The 12,490-nt window shown below is 52.9% G+C and overlaps 1 protein-coding gene across 2 annotated transcripts in view; it reads right to left on the bottom strand.

Annotated features, from left to right (window-relative positions):
* Window positions 1-12,490, bottom strand: part of MPPED1 (metallophosphoesterase domain containing 1) — an 89,315-nt gene that overhangs the window by 20,852 nt on the left and 55,973 nt on the right. The window lies entirely within an intron of this gene.

Raw genomic sequence — 12,490 nt, 5'->3', positions numbered from 1 at the left:
CCCGGACTCTCGGGAGAGACAGGCGGCTACTGCCCTTGTGGTGCATTCTGCTTCCTTGGTGTGCTCATCTCTACAATGGGGTGAGGGAGGGGGGCAGGGCAGGAAAGAAAGAAAAAGCAGGGGCCTGGGGAGGCTTCTGCCTGACTGTCACTGGGCTCACCCTCAGCTCATGGTCGGGATCCGGCCTGCGGGCCCTCCCTCCCACACCTGCGGGGAGCAGAAAGCCCCTGAGCTGGGCTCCCCAACCTCGCATCCCCGGGGCTCCACTGCTGTTGCACTGGGGTGTATGGAGGGGAGACAGTGGCCTGCATATCGTTGAGGAACCCCTGCCTCAGGGACCACCGGCCCCTGACTGCCTTCGATTTTCCCTAAGTCCCTTCTATCAGTAGCCTCATTTTTGGTGTGGAGGGAGGGACAGAACTGCTTAGAATGGGGAAGAACTTAGAACAGGGAACGTCAGAGCCGGGAGGGAGCTTGGAACAGAAAAGGCCAGGGTTGGGGCAGGAACCGTCAGGGTTCTAGGCTGGGTTGGAGAAGCAGGGCTTTCCTGGCTTCCTTCAATACTTCTCAAATGCCCCCATTTGTGAGGGGCTTTTCCTGGAGTCCGCTCCCTTCCTTTCCCTCCCTGCTGCCCCGCCTGGGTGGGCCTTAGGTGTTTGTGCTGTTCTCTCCCCTTAGCCTGGGAGCCCCTTAGGGGCAGACTCCCAGTGATTGTTTTTCTTTGCCAAGCACACAGTAGGCACTTAATAAAAGCTTGTTGGTGGAAGGGAAGGATCCTAGATCCAGAGTATTCCAGCTCTATCACCTGTATCCCCTTGAGGACACAGTTTCTTCTTCCATAAAATCTGGGGTCTGGGACTAAGGACTAACACTCTGGGCTTCCGGGGCTGGGGGCGGGGACAGGCAATTTGACAGTCGGGGTAATTGGAGCCTAGAGTCCATGGCGGGGGGACACTCGTGAGACACCAGGGAAGAAGGTTGCTTTAACTGAAAATCAGTCAGTTAATAAGCATTTATTAAGCATCCACTGTGTGCAGACATTAGGCTAAGTGCTGGGGATACAAACAGGCCCTGACCTCAAGAAGTTTCCAGAACAACATACAGAAGGGAGATGGAAAGGTGGGGTGGGGGAAAGTGGGGGGATGGATTTGGGGCCAGAGAAGCTGGGGGTGAAATCTCTTCACTGTTCACTCTAGGGTAGGGGGGATGGTGGGTGGGTGGGAGTTGTGTTTCCCCCTGGCTTTAGTTTCTTGCTTGATAAAATTAGCATAGATGACATTTAACCCCCCTCCCAACCCTGACATCCCCTGTTCTAAGCCCCCTCCCAGCCCTGACACCCCCTATTCTAAGCTCCCTCCCAGCTCTGACACCCCCTGTTCTAAGCTCCCTCCCAGCCCTGCCATCCCCTGTTCTAAGCTCCCTCCCAGCTCTGCCATCCCCTATTCTAAGTCCCCTCCCAGCCCTGACACCCCCTGTTCTAAGATCATTAAGGTTTTAATGGTTTCTGACATTGTGAATTGACAGGACTTTCTCATTTCCCCTCACTAAGGGTATTCCAGCTGCAATTGCCCTTTAAGTGCATGTGCGCTTGGGCTGGATAGGCTGGAGCTTGCATGTGTGTGCTTGCCATAGGAGAATTTATTTCTAATTCCGAGCATTAAATATGAAGAAGACAGAACCCCGAACACCAGATTTTCATAGATCATTGCCCCCCTGTCTAGCCCAGGCTCTCCCGCTGAGCCGCCACCTGCTTGAGAGCCCGCTCCCGAGCCAGCCCTTCTCCCCTCCTTCTCCCCCTCTCCGCCTCCCACCGTCTCCCGCAGTGCCCGGGCTCCTGCTCCTAGGGCTTCACTCTGGCTTCTGAGCACCTCTCTGCCACTACTGTCACTTAATGGGCTGATTCAGTGCTTCCTCCTCTCTCCCTCACCCATCGCCTGAAACTCTTCCTGGTCCCCGGCATGGGCCGGCCCATGGCCACCGAGCCCTCCCCACCTGCTGCTGCCTCCTCGCCCCTTCCCTGACCGCTGTGAATCTACTTTAGCCCTTTATGTCCATGGGGTCTCCCCTGATTCCAGGGAAGCTCCCTGACGGCGGGAACTGGCTCCGCTACGGCTCAGCATCCCCATGGGGCTGCACAGCCCGGTAATGGGGAGTGAAACAGGCTGAGGGCCAAGGGGCTGCCCAGATGCTGTCCCAGACCTTTCCTAACCTCCCCAAGCTCCTTCTGGGCCGTCACTGACACCCCCACCATCATCCTCTGAATGCAGACCCAGTCCCCGGGCAAGACTTTGTGCTTCATCCCATCGCTCACCACCAGGTAAGATTTTGGGCTTCATTCTCTCTCTCGTCACTAGGCACTTGTCCTGCAGCTGTGTGTGATCGTGGCTGTGGCATCTGTCTTGTCTGAGTCTCAGTTGCCTAATTTGTAAGAAGTGCATCCTTTGTGAAAGACACCATGAGCCCTACTGTGGCTCCAATATTAAATGTTTGCCGTGAAAACTTCCATTTTTAAAAACTGAAATGACACTGACACGTGTACAAATGTTTGTGGCTGCTTTTTTTGTAGTAACAAAGAGTTGGAAAATGAGTAGATGCTCATCAGTTGGGGAAGGGCCAAACAAGTTGTGTTATCTGAAGATAATAGAATATTATTGTTCTATTAAAAATGATGAACAGGCTGATTATACAAAAGCCTGGAAAGATTTCCTTGAACTGATGCTGAGTGAAACAAGTAGAACCAGGAATACATTGTGCACAGTAACAGCAACAATGTGCAATGATAAACTAATGTGTTGCTGATCAATCAAGACTTGGTTCTTCTCAGTGGTTCAGTGAGTCAAAGCAATCCCAGTACTTTGGACAAAAAACACCATCTGCATCCAGAAAAAGAACTATGGAGACTGACTATAAATCAACACATACTATGTTCACTTTTTTTTTTCTGCTTTTTCCTCCTCTTCCATGGTTTTTCCCTGTTGTTCTGATTTTTCTCTCCCAACATGATTCATAAAGCAATGTGTGTTACAATAAACTAATTAATTAAATTGGAAAAATGCAAATGAGACTGACCCACCCTCAGGAACGCTTTGGAGGGGATTCCTTCTGAAGCTGATGGCCCTGGAGGTTCCCTGGGGCCCTGATCATTTTCTCCGTGAGCCTAGGTTTCATCATATGTAAGAACCCACCTCAAGAGCTGTCATGTGAGTGAGTGAGATAATGTGTGCAAAGCTCTTTGCAAACCTTAAAAGTGCCATGTACATCATTCTATTGTTGTTGTTATTCACAAGACAAGGAACTGAGCAACTGAAGCTTGATCCTAACTGGGTCCAGAAAAAGCATCTTGCCTTTGGAAAGAAATGGAGAAAGCTGGGACCGTGTTCTCTCTGGCTGCTTCCTTTAAACTAGGGCTGGAGGATTCTCAATCCCAGGCTCCATCCTCGCTGCTCAATCCCTTAGGAAAGGAATAGCTTTGAGCTTTTTCACCAATTGGGTCAGCATCGAGGAGCTCTGTGTAATCCCAACCTGCCTCTCTCATTGCCGGCAGCATCAGCGTAATTTAGTCAGGACTGGATGCCTTTAAAAAAGGGTTTTTTTTAAAGGAAAGGCTGGAGCTTTAGATAAAGACAATGGCTTTGGAGAGAGAGCTACACAGCTGCCAAGTTGGCTTTCCTGGGTCACAGGTCCCGCCATATTATGCTCCTGCTCTAGAAGCTCTGGGTAGAAAACGACCTCCCTTCATGCTTAAAGCCCACCCCGTGGTTTGCCCTTTCACCTCCGCTTCTCCCTCCTGGCTGCCCCCCAACCCCCTTTCTCCCAGATACGGCCAGCTCCCTGGAAGCTTCAGCTAAACTGTCTTCATCTACATGCCTTTTCTTATTCTTTCTGTTGTTAATATTCCCTCCTCAAAGCCGGTGGGTTATTGGGAGATAGTCGGTAGCCACTTCTCCGTGAACACACCGGAATCCCCTAGCAGAACAGAAGCTTCTTGAGGGCAGGAAGAGCCCAGTACCTGTTTGACCAGCATCTGGTTGTCACAATGACCTGGGTTTGAAATCCCCCCTCAAGTGCTATTTGGATGAGCTTGGGCATGTCCCTCCTCCCTGCACCTCAGTTCCTCATCTGCGAAATGTCGGGGCTGGGCTTTTGAGGCATTTGGTGGTTTTTGAGGTCCCTTCCAGCTCAAATCTGGGTACCAGGCTCTGAGCCAACCTACTCAAGTTTCATAAACATAGTGACCCTGAGGTTCATCAGAGAAGTGACTTACTCCTGTGTCCCCCTGCAGAGGATCCTGGGGATCCCAGCACCCCACACCCACCTCTCCCCTTAGTGACTGGCTGAAATCCAGCCTAGCGAATTCTGGGCAATCGTTCTCCGCTCTGCTCTTCACTTAGTGTCGTGTGTGTGTGTGTGTGTGTGTGTGTGTGTGTGTGTGTGTGTGTGTTGGGGGATGTCATCCTTTTGCAGCATCTCGTTAGAGGCGTTTCAGATGCTCCACTACCTTGGAAGGACCCAGGAAGCCTTTGGGGCCACATGGCACTAATTATCACAGAGCCCGGCCCTGTATTGGCAAACCCCCTGGCGGTGAGTCTAACTTAATAAGGCAGGGTCTCCGCCGGAAGCGCAGATGAATTTTTAAGCAGGCAGTGGAAGGTAAGACAGGCTTGATGTATTCAGATCCAGAGGTTCAGAAAATATGGCTCCCAGGGGGTCCCCAGGAGACGGCCAGCCCCCCTGAGGAGCTTGAATCCTGGAGGATTCCAAAGACAGAGGCAGGGCCCGAGGCTTGGAAATCCACCAGCGTCTTGCCCGGGTTTTATAAAAAGAAGGAAGATGAAGGGAAAGAGAGATCTTAGGTTCACAGAGCCGATGCTGGAAGGGTCCTTGGAGGCCCTTGAATCCAACCGCTTCATTTTAAGATGAGGAAACTGAGGTCTGGGGAAGTGGAGGGGTGCGCTCATGGATGCCGGCTGTGAAGTTTCTGATTTTGTGGCTGCAGCCTCAAGGTTGTGCTCCCCAAGGCTTCCTCCTGCTAAACCTTTGGCTCAAGTCCATTGGATCAAAAGTTCAGGACATTTGGGGTCTTCAATCCAAGTCCGCTGCAGCACGGAACAAGTCTCTTCTCTTTCCTCAGTGGATTCCCTTGTAAGGGGAGGGAGCCGGCTGGCCCTCGGATCCTGCAGCCTTGGGTGGGACTTCCAGCCAAGGGGGCCAGTCTGTGAATCTCTGGCTCTTGGGGTGCCTGGTCTCTAGGGAGGGGCAATAGAAACTTCCTCCAAAGCCAAGGGGAGATGTGCAGGAAAAAGAAGAGATGGAAGGGGAAAGAAGAGGATTGAGATGGGAGAAGTAACAAAGAAAGGAAGAGTGAGGAGAAAGCAGGGAGGGGAGGGAAGAGCAGGCTGGGGGAAAGGAAAGGAGAAAGGAAGGAAGGAAGAGGGAGAAACAGAAAAGAGAAAGAAAAACAGAAATGAAAAAGAGAAGGGGAGACAGAAGAAGAGAGGGAGGGAGGGAAGGAAGGAGAAGAAAGAGACAGACAGACAGATCAGAGAGACAGAGAGATGGGAAAAAATAGAGACATATGGAGAGACAGAAAGATGGAAAGAGTCAGAGAGAGAAACACAGAGAGACAGAGAGACAAACAACAGAGAGGAAGGGAAAGAGAAAGGGAGAGAAAGGGAAAGATGGAGAAGAGGGGAGGAAGGGAGGGAAGAGAAAGAGAGAGATCAGAGAAAGAGAGAGAGAAAAACCAGAAACAGAGAGAGAGAGACAGATGGAGAGAGACAGAGAGATGGAGTCAGAGACACATGAGAAAAAAAAACAGAGACAGAGAGAGAAAAACAGAGAGAGAAAGGCAGACAGTAGGGAGGGAGGAAAAGAAAAAGGGAGAGGGATCAGAGACAGACAATAGAGAGTTGAATGTAGTTGCACAGTCGCAGAGAAAGGGTCCAGCTGTATCCAACTCTTCATGACCCCATTAGAGTAGTAAGCTCTTTGAGGGTAGGGGTCATTTATTTTTGTACTTTAGGGCTTAGCACAGTGCCTGGAACAACAAGCACTGAATAAATGCTTGCTGATTGACTCATTGTTAGCGATTTCTTACTGTCTCCCCAAACCATCAACCTCTGGCATTCTCTGTTCCTACCCTCAGACTCACTACTGAGGCCGGTCCTGGGCCGCCATGTCTGCGCCCTTCTGGGAGTGTTAAGTGGGACCTCCATGCACTCCTCAGGAAATTAGCTGAATTCCTCACAATCTGTGAGGAAGAAGGCGGCCGCTAATTGGAAACATGCTGAAAGAGCCCATTTGGGGAGATTACTTACACAAATATTCCCCAGGGTTGTCATTATTTAAAGCGCCTTGGGGGATGCTCTTCAAGCAACCAGGAAAACCAGGGACCAAGGACTCAGGCATCTGCTCACAAGAAAGTTTTCGGCAGCTACTCTGAGGGCCCACGTGGGTCTTGGGGGATGGCGGAAAGCACAGGCTGATGGTACAGAGCCAGAGGCCCAAGACAGAATAAATATTCAAGACAAGAGCCGGTCTCATCAACCTGTTGGAAGCCTTTGAAGATGATCATTACCAAGGCTCACCAGGGGACCGGGGAGAGGCTGTCCCCCTTGGAGCTTTCGGAAGAGCTTCTGAAGACGGAGCAGCATCCGGAGGAAATAAGAAATAGAATCCAGATGAGGGATAACATGTCAACTTGTGGGGAAAACCACGAGGAGACAAAGGCCCCGCACCATGACCAGGGAGGAGGGGTGGAACTCATCTTTTGTGGGTTAAAATGGGGTCACACCAGGACCCCACTGGCAGGTCAGGGGCCCATTGCAAGCTTCAAAGGAGCTCTCCTGAGCCACGCGGGCTGCTTGTGAAAGGGAGCTTCTGTGGTCCTGTTGGGGAAGCCGCTTTAAAATGCCCACAAAAAGGCAGAGGAAGCCAGCCAAAAGAAAGACTAGAGGATGCCAATCAGGGTGGTGTCCAGTTGTGACCTCAGGAGCAAAGCATGAGTGCTGCTTCTTGGCCCAGAGGTGGTGGGCTACAGGTGCAGAATAGGGTGTGTGTTTTCATATAGGGCTAATGCGTTGATTTGTTACTCAGGAGGAGAAGAATAAGTAATGCTTTTTGTAAAAAAGCACCAATAAAATTGTTTTTTAGAAGACAAAAAATGTCAGTCTCAGTATTCAAGTCTATCTTTATTCAACTGTGGACACCCCGTATGCTTTAAAGGAAAGTAAGCTCCTCATTTTTGTTTTTGTATCCCCATCAGGGGATGGGAACTTTCTAACCCAGCAGCGGCATACAGGAGGTGCTTAATAGATGCTTAATTACGGAATTTCTTATTGGGTGCCACCAATCAGGAATGCCTTTCTGGAAGGGATCCTTTCACTGAGAGACAGGAACTCATGACCCCAAACCTTTCCCTTTTATCATACAGATTCTTCACTCGCTTGGGACAGAGATGGCAAGTTGGGAGGTCCATTCAGTTTATCAATCATTCCAATCCACTTAAAATAATTAAGCCACAAGCCTGCTCATTTCATCTTTAATCTTTTGCAGATTATCGAATGATAGTTGAGTGACTTGTGGATGGTTGCGCAGGTGACCTGAAGGGGAGGATAATGGAGCTGGAAGCTCATCTTCTCTGAGCTGATTGGGAGCATCCCTCCTTCAGTTCCTGTTGCAGCCCAGAACGATGGGGATGAGAGGCATCAGTGTTCATTTCTTCCACTGGCTCTCCATGGAGCTTGGAGGGAGGACGCCATCTTTTCAAAATGTTGTTCTTGGATTTTTATGGGTCAGTGTGATTTAGTCTGGGTAAATGAGGGGGTCAGCTTTGTCCATGACGATTTTAGGTTTCAGGTTATAGGTTAAATTCTCTAGGGTATTTGGGGGGGGGTATGTGTATCATAGAGATTTGCCTCAGTTTACAAAGCAGAACGGGCTTTTGGTGGACGTCTAGTTTCCATTCCAGGTCTACTATTGGAATAGTCTCTACTTCAGTCCTGCAGGTCTTTCATTGAAGATGGGGGGCATGTGTCTTCTTGAGGAAGGACAATGGATCGGGAATAGGGTCCGTGCAAAGTCACAGAGAGAGAATGGGGTGGCTAAAAGTGCTCTGATTCATGATTCCTTGTAAAGGCAGGGTAGACATAGCCCCTGGCGCTGACCCCGGCCATATTGATGCAGGGCATATTTGCTTTCTCCTTTTCTTCTAAATATAACAGACCGACTCCTTTCAAGTGCTACTGACCTTTGGGGTAATTCCGCCTTTACTTAGGACCAGAAAATGTCAAAACTAGGAGGGACCTGAAGTCATCAAGTTGGGGAAGGACTTTAGAACAGAGACTATCAGAGCTGGGAGAGGATGTGGAACAAAGAGCCAGAGCTAGAGGGACCTGAGAACAGGGGCAGTCAGAGAGGGGAGGAGATGGAGTATCAGAACCAGAGGGACTTAGAACAGGGGCGTCCGAGCTGGGAGGGAGCCTGCATCCCATAACTGGAGAGTGGTTGAGCTGGCAGAGGCAGGGCGCACGTCTTACCCAGGGCCTGTAGCTAAACTATGAAGGAAGATTTCTCTAGTCATTAACAAAAGCCTGGGTTTTCCTGCCTGTGGGCAAGCAGACTGTCACAGCATCCTGGAAGGGGCTGAGCTTGGCAAGGAGGGGTTTGGGGACGCCCCCAGGATGCCCGAAGAATGGAAAATAATTGCTTCTCTTTGCATGCTGTGCTCTGGAGTGGCCCAAGGCTGACTTTGCCAGGGAGATCCCTCCCTAATTATCCCTGGCATCTTGGGGGCTGAATACCCATTTGTCTGGGAAAGGGGCTCCCCCTGTGGAGGCAGCCCCTGGGCAGGGATGCCAGCCTGAGAGAGCAGGGGGAGGGGGTTCTACACCCGTGCCCAGCTCCCTTCTGGCCTAAGGCTCTGTTTTTACGGAAGGGTTGTGTGTCTACACTCTCTGGCTAATTGGGACCAGACACCGTAAGCTGGTGTCTTTCACCTAAACCAGAGACGAGCCCTCAAGGCTGGGGGTGCGGGCGACTGCCACACCAGATGGCCTGGCCCGCTCCCGGAGGCGTGGATGCCCAGAGAAAACGCGGCTTGGTGGCTTCCATCTTTACTTTGGGAAGGCAGGGCCTTGGTAGTGAAAGCCCACTATAGAAGGAGGGGTTGAGGCCCTACCTTCCAGCCCTACCCGGGAGTCCAAATTTGTCTATCCTATAAGCTGCTCGCCTTGGCCTTCAAGGCTCATTGGCTCCTACAATCCCACTTTTGCTTCAGCTACTGGAGTGTGGCTGCCTCATTTTCCTGATCTGTAAAAATGAAGACCTCGGACCTCTCCGGTTCTGTGTCCTTAAGATCCCCCTCCTCTTTGTATACTTTTGGAATGCTGGCCTCGGGATTGGAAGGCCTGGATTCGAATGCTCCCTCCGGGTGAGCTCGGCAAGCTCCCTTCCTTCTTTGAGACTCGGCTTTCTGCTTTGTAGACTAGGGATAGGACAGCCGTGTTGCCTTCCCCCAATGGGAGACATTAAACGGGATGGAAACATTTGCCACCGTGGCCCAAATGATGGATGCCTGAATCAGTCGGGCCTTGTTCCCCACTTCCCTTCAGCCGTCTTCCAGGCCAGAAAGGAAATCTCTTCTCTGTAGATCGCAGATTAGAGCTGGAAGGGATCTCAAGGGCCTGTCAGTCCATCCTTTTAGTCCCACTTTACAGAGGGGAAAACTAAGGCACCAAGATATTTTCCTCTGATAGTGAGCTCCCCATCACTGCGGGGCTTCAAGCACCGCTCCGGAGCAGGGAATCTAGGAGCCGGAGAGAAGGTACAGAGAGGAAGAGGCGGGTCTGACTGGAGGGAAACTTCCCATCAGATCCCAGGAAGTGAGCTCCGTGGCAGGGCACGCAGGGACAGTCCAAGTTTGGCTAAAGAGCTGGAGGATTTGCCTTTAGGGGTCTCTCCAGCCCCGGGATTCTGGGATTCAATATTCCACCCCCCCCAATGGATATTATGCAAAAGAACCAAAAGGGACGAGGCTGAGTGAGTGAAGAATGGCGGTGGCTGTGTTTTTCAGGGAAAGCCTTAATGTGAAGCCGCCCGTCCCCAGCGTCGGGCCGTTTGTCATCGTCGGTCACTACGTCGCTCAGCAGTCACTGAGGCTTTCGCCAGGATCCTTCTCACTCGGTCCCCATTAATGGGCCTGTCCTGACTAATCTCTGTGTTTCATCTTATTAATGGAGATCTTTAGGGCAGTGGGCTTCCCATCAATCTGAAAATAACCAGCAGGCCTGTTTCCCCGCCACAGCCGCCAGCAGGAGGGCCGAGCGCGGCCTCTTTCCCAGAACAAGGAGGTTTCTGGGTTTGGCGGGTAACCCTTGGTGAGTCCGGGAGGCAGAGAGGGAGATTATCTACCCCTCCTGGGCTCTGCCTCCCGGCACAGTCTTTATCCCTATTTATTAGGAGAGAACATGGGCTTTCCTACCTTCACCCTCCGCTCCCACCTTCTCTGCCTCTAAACACTCTTCTTTCTCGCTGCAATCGTTCCACTCTTCAGTGCCCACCCTGGAGCCGCCGCCTCTGGAAGCCTCTCCTTCCCCCCGGGACCCGTCTCCCCTTGTCCATTTCCCTGGAAGGGATTTGTCCATCGGATGCAGAAGCTGAGCAGCCATGGGGGAGGAGGGGAGACCCTTCCTGCAGTCACGCCTGTGTGGGTTTAGTTTCTATGGGTATTTTAGACATTATTAATGCTTTCCTGGACTGTGAACCCCAAAAGTCAAAGCTTCCAGGTAGCCCTAGTCGATCCCCATTTCCTAAGCACATTTATTAGGGGTCAAGTACTGGGCTTCCTGCTGGGAGATGAACACAACGCGGGCCCTGCCCTCAAGGAGCTGAGGTTCTCCAGGGGAAGGTGGGAGACCAGCGAGTGCTGCCAGTGCGAGACCCTTGGGGAGAAAGGGCCGGGGAGGAGCAGGGGATGCCCTTGGGAGCCTGGCCTTGCACCAAGCCTTCCAGGCCACTCTCTGATGGAACCAAGAGACTGACTGAAGAGGGACCAGGGAAGAAGAGGCTGCACAAAGGCAGAGGGGACCTCAGTGAGACGCCGAGGGCCAGGAGGCTCCGGGAGCAGGTGCAGCCCCACAGGCAGCCCTGGGAGGTGGGAGCTGAAGGTACGGCCTCTGCTGTTCTGAGCCGTGGGAGGCCCGGCAGGTGGGGGCTCTCCCTGAGCCCGGGAGGGAGGCTCCCAGACCAGATCATTGCACATGGGGGGATTTCCAGGGGAGGGTCTAACTCGGGAGCCGGCAGGGAACACCAGAGACCCGCCTCAGTCCTCAGGAAAGGCCCCGAGCCCAGGACGGGGAGGAAGGTGTCGCAGCGGGAACCTGCCCCAGACGACTCAGCCAGGAAGGACAAAGCCCGGACCCCAGACTCCAAGCCGGACCTCCCATGGCCACCCCACACACAGGGAATGCTCATTTCCCATGGAACCCCCTGGGCAGCCGGGCCGGAAGGCCAGAGTTCTGCAGTTTGGGGACACATCGAGCTTGAGGTACTTACAAGCCCAGCCTGCAGACACCACACAGGGAAACAGTTTCATAATTATGTGCGTCATAAATCGCTGTATCAGAAGGAACCTCGGGGCTGCATCCAGGGCCAGCTTGTCCCTCCCAGAAGCTAGTGCTGGGGGGCAGGCCGACCTCTGCCCCGGGACGGGGGGGGGAGGGGGAGGGGGCAGCAGCCCGACCTTGGCCCCACGGGGGACAAGCCCTTGAAGGGAGCCGGTGTGTGTGCTTATTAATGCCCAGGGAATCCTGCATGGAGCCCACCCAGATGCACCAGCTGAGCCAGCCTGTCCTGGCAGGGATTCCCTGGAACATTTGCACCCAGGAGAGGGAGAGCCCAACCTCCTGATCCCTCACCCCAACATACACCCCTTCGTTCTGATTCCGCCAAGTGGATGTGAGACAGAGACAGAGAGAGAGAGACAGACTCACTAACTCAGGGGCCAGGCTTGCACTGTGACTGGCCCCCTCCCGCCCCAAGAGTCCCAAGCAGAGACCCCCGAATCTCACAAAGACGCCAGCCAGACCCTGCCCCTACTTGGGCGCCTCTCCCGCGCCCTCCACATGAAACATCAGCAGATGTGAACGACGGACCCAAAGGCCTTCCAAACTGCCTCTGCCCAAGGTAACATATCCCTTCCCTTCGACGCTCCCTCCCCTCACACTGCTCTTGGTCTCAGAGCTCAGGCCCCACGACATCATCCTCTAATGTCTGCTCCATCCTCTGCCCTCACTCGGTCCCTGAGCTGCCCTCCTTCACATCAGCCAGGCCCAAGGGCCCGGCCCGGCACCGGTCAGCCACTGTGGGCCCCAGGGGTGCCCGGGAGCCCCTCTGCCCATGTCCAGCCATCCGGACGAGAGCCTCACTGAGCTCCCCAACCCTGTTTGGGGGGAGACGCCGCCACCCCCCAGAACCCCTCCCTTGGCCCCTC

The sequence above is a fragment of the Sarcophilus harrisii genome, chromosome 5 (assembly GCF_902635505.1).
Source record: "Sarcophilus harrisii chromosome 5, mSarHar1.11, whole genome shotgun sequence".
Classification (NCBI taxonomy): domain Eukaryota; kingdom Metazoa; phylum Chordata; class Mammalia; order Dasyuromorphia; family Dasyuridae; genus Sarcophilus; species Sarcophilus harrisii.
The sequence above is the reverse complement of the archived record's forward strand: the minus strand, read 5'-3'. Positions and strand labels throughout refer to the sequence as shown.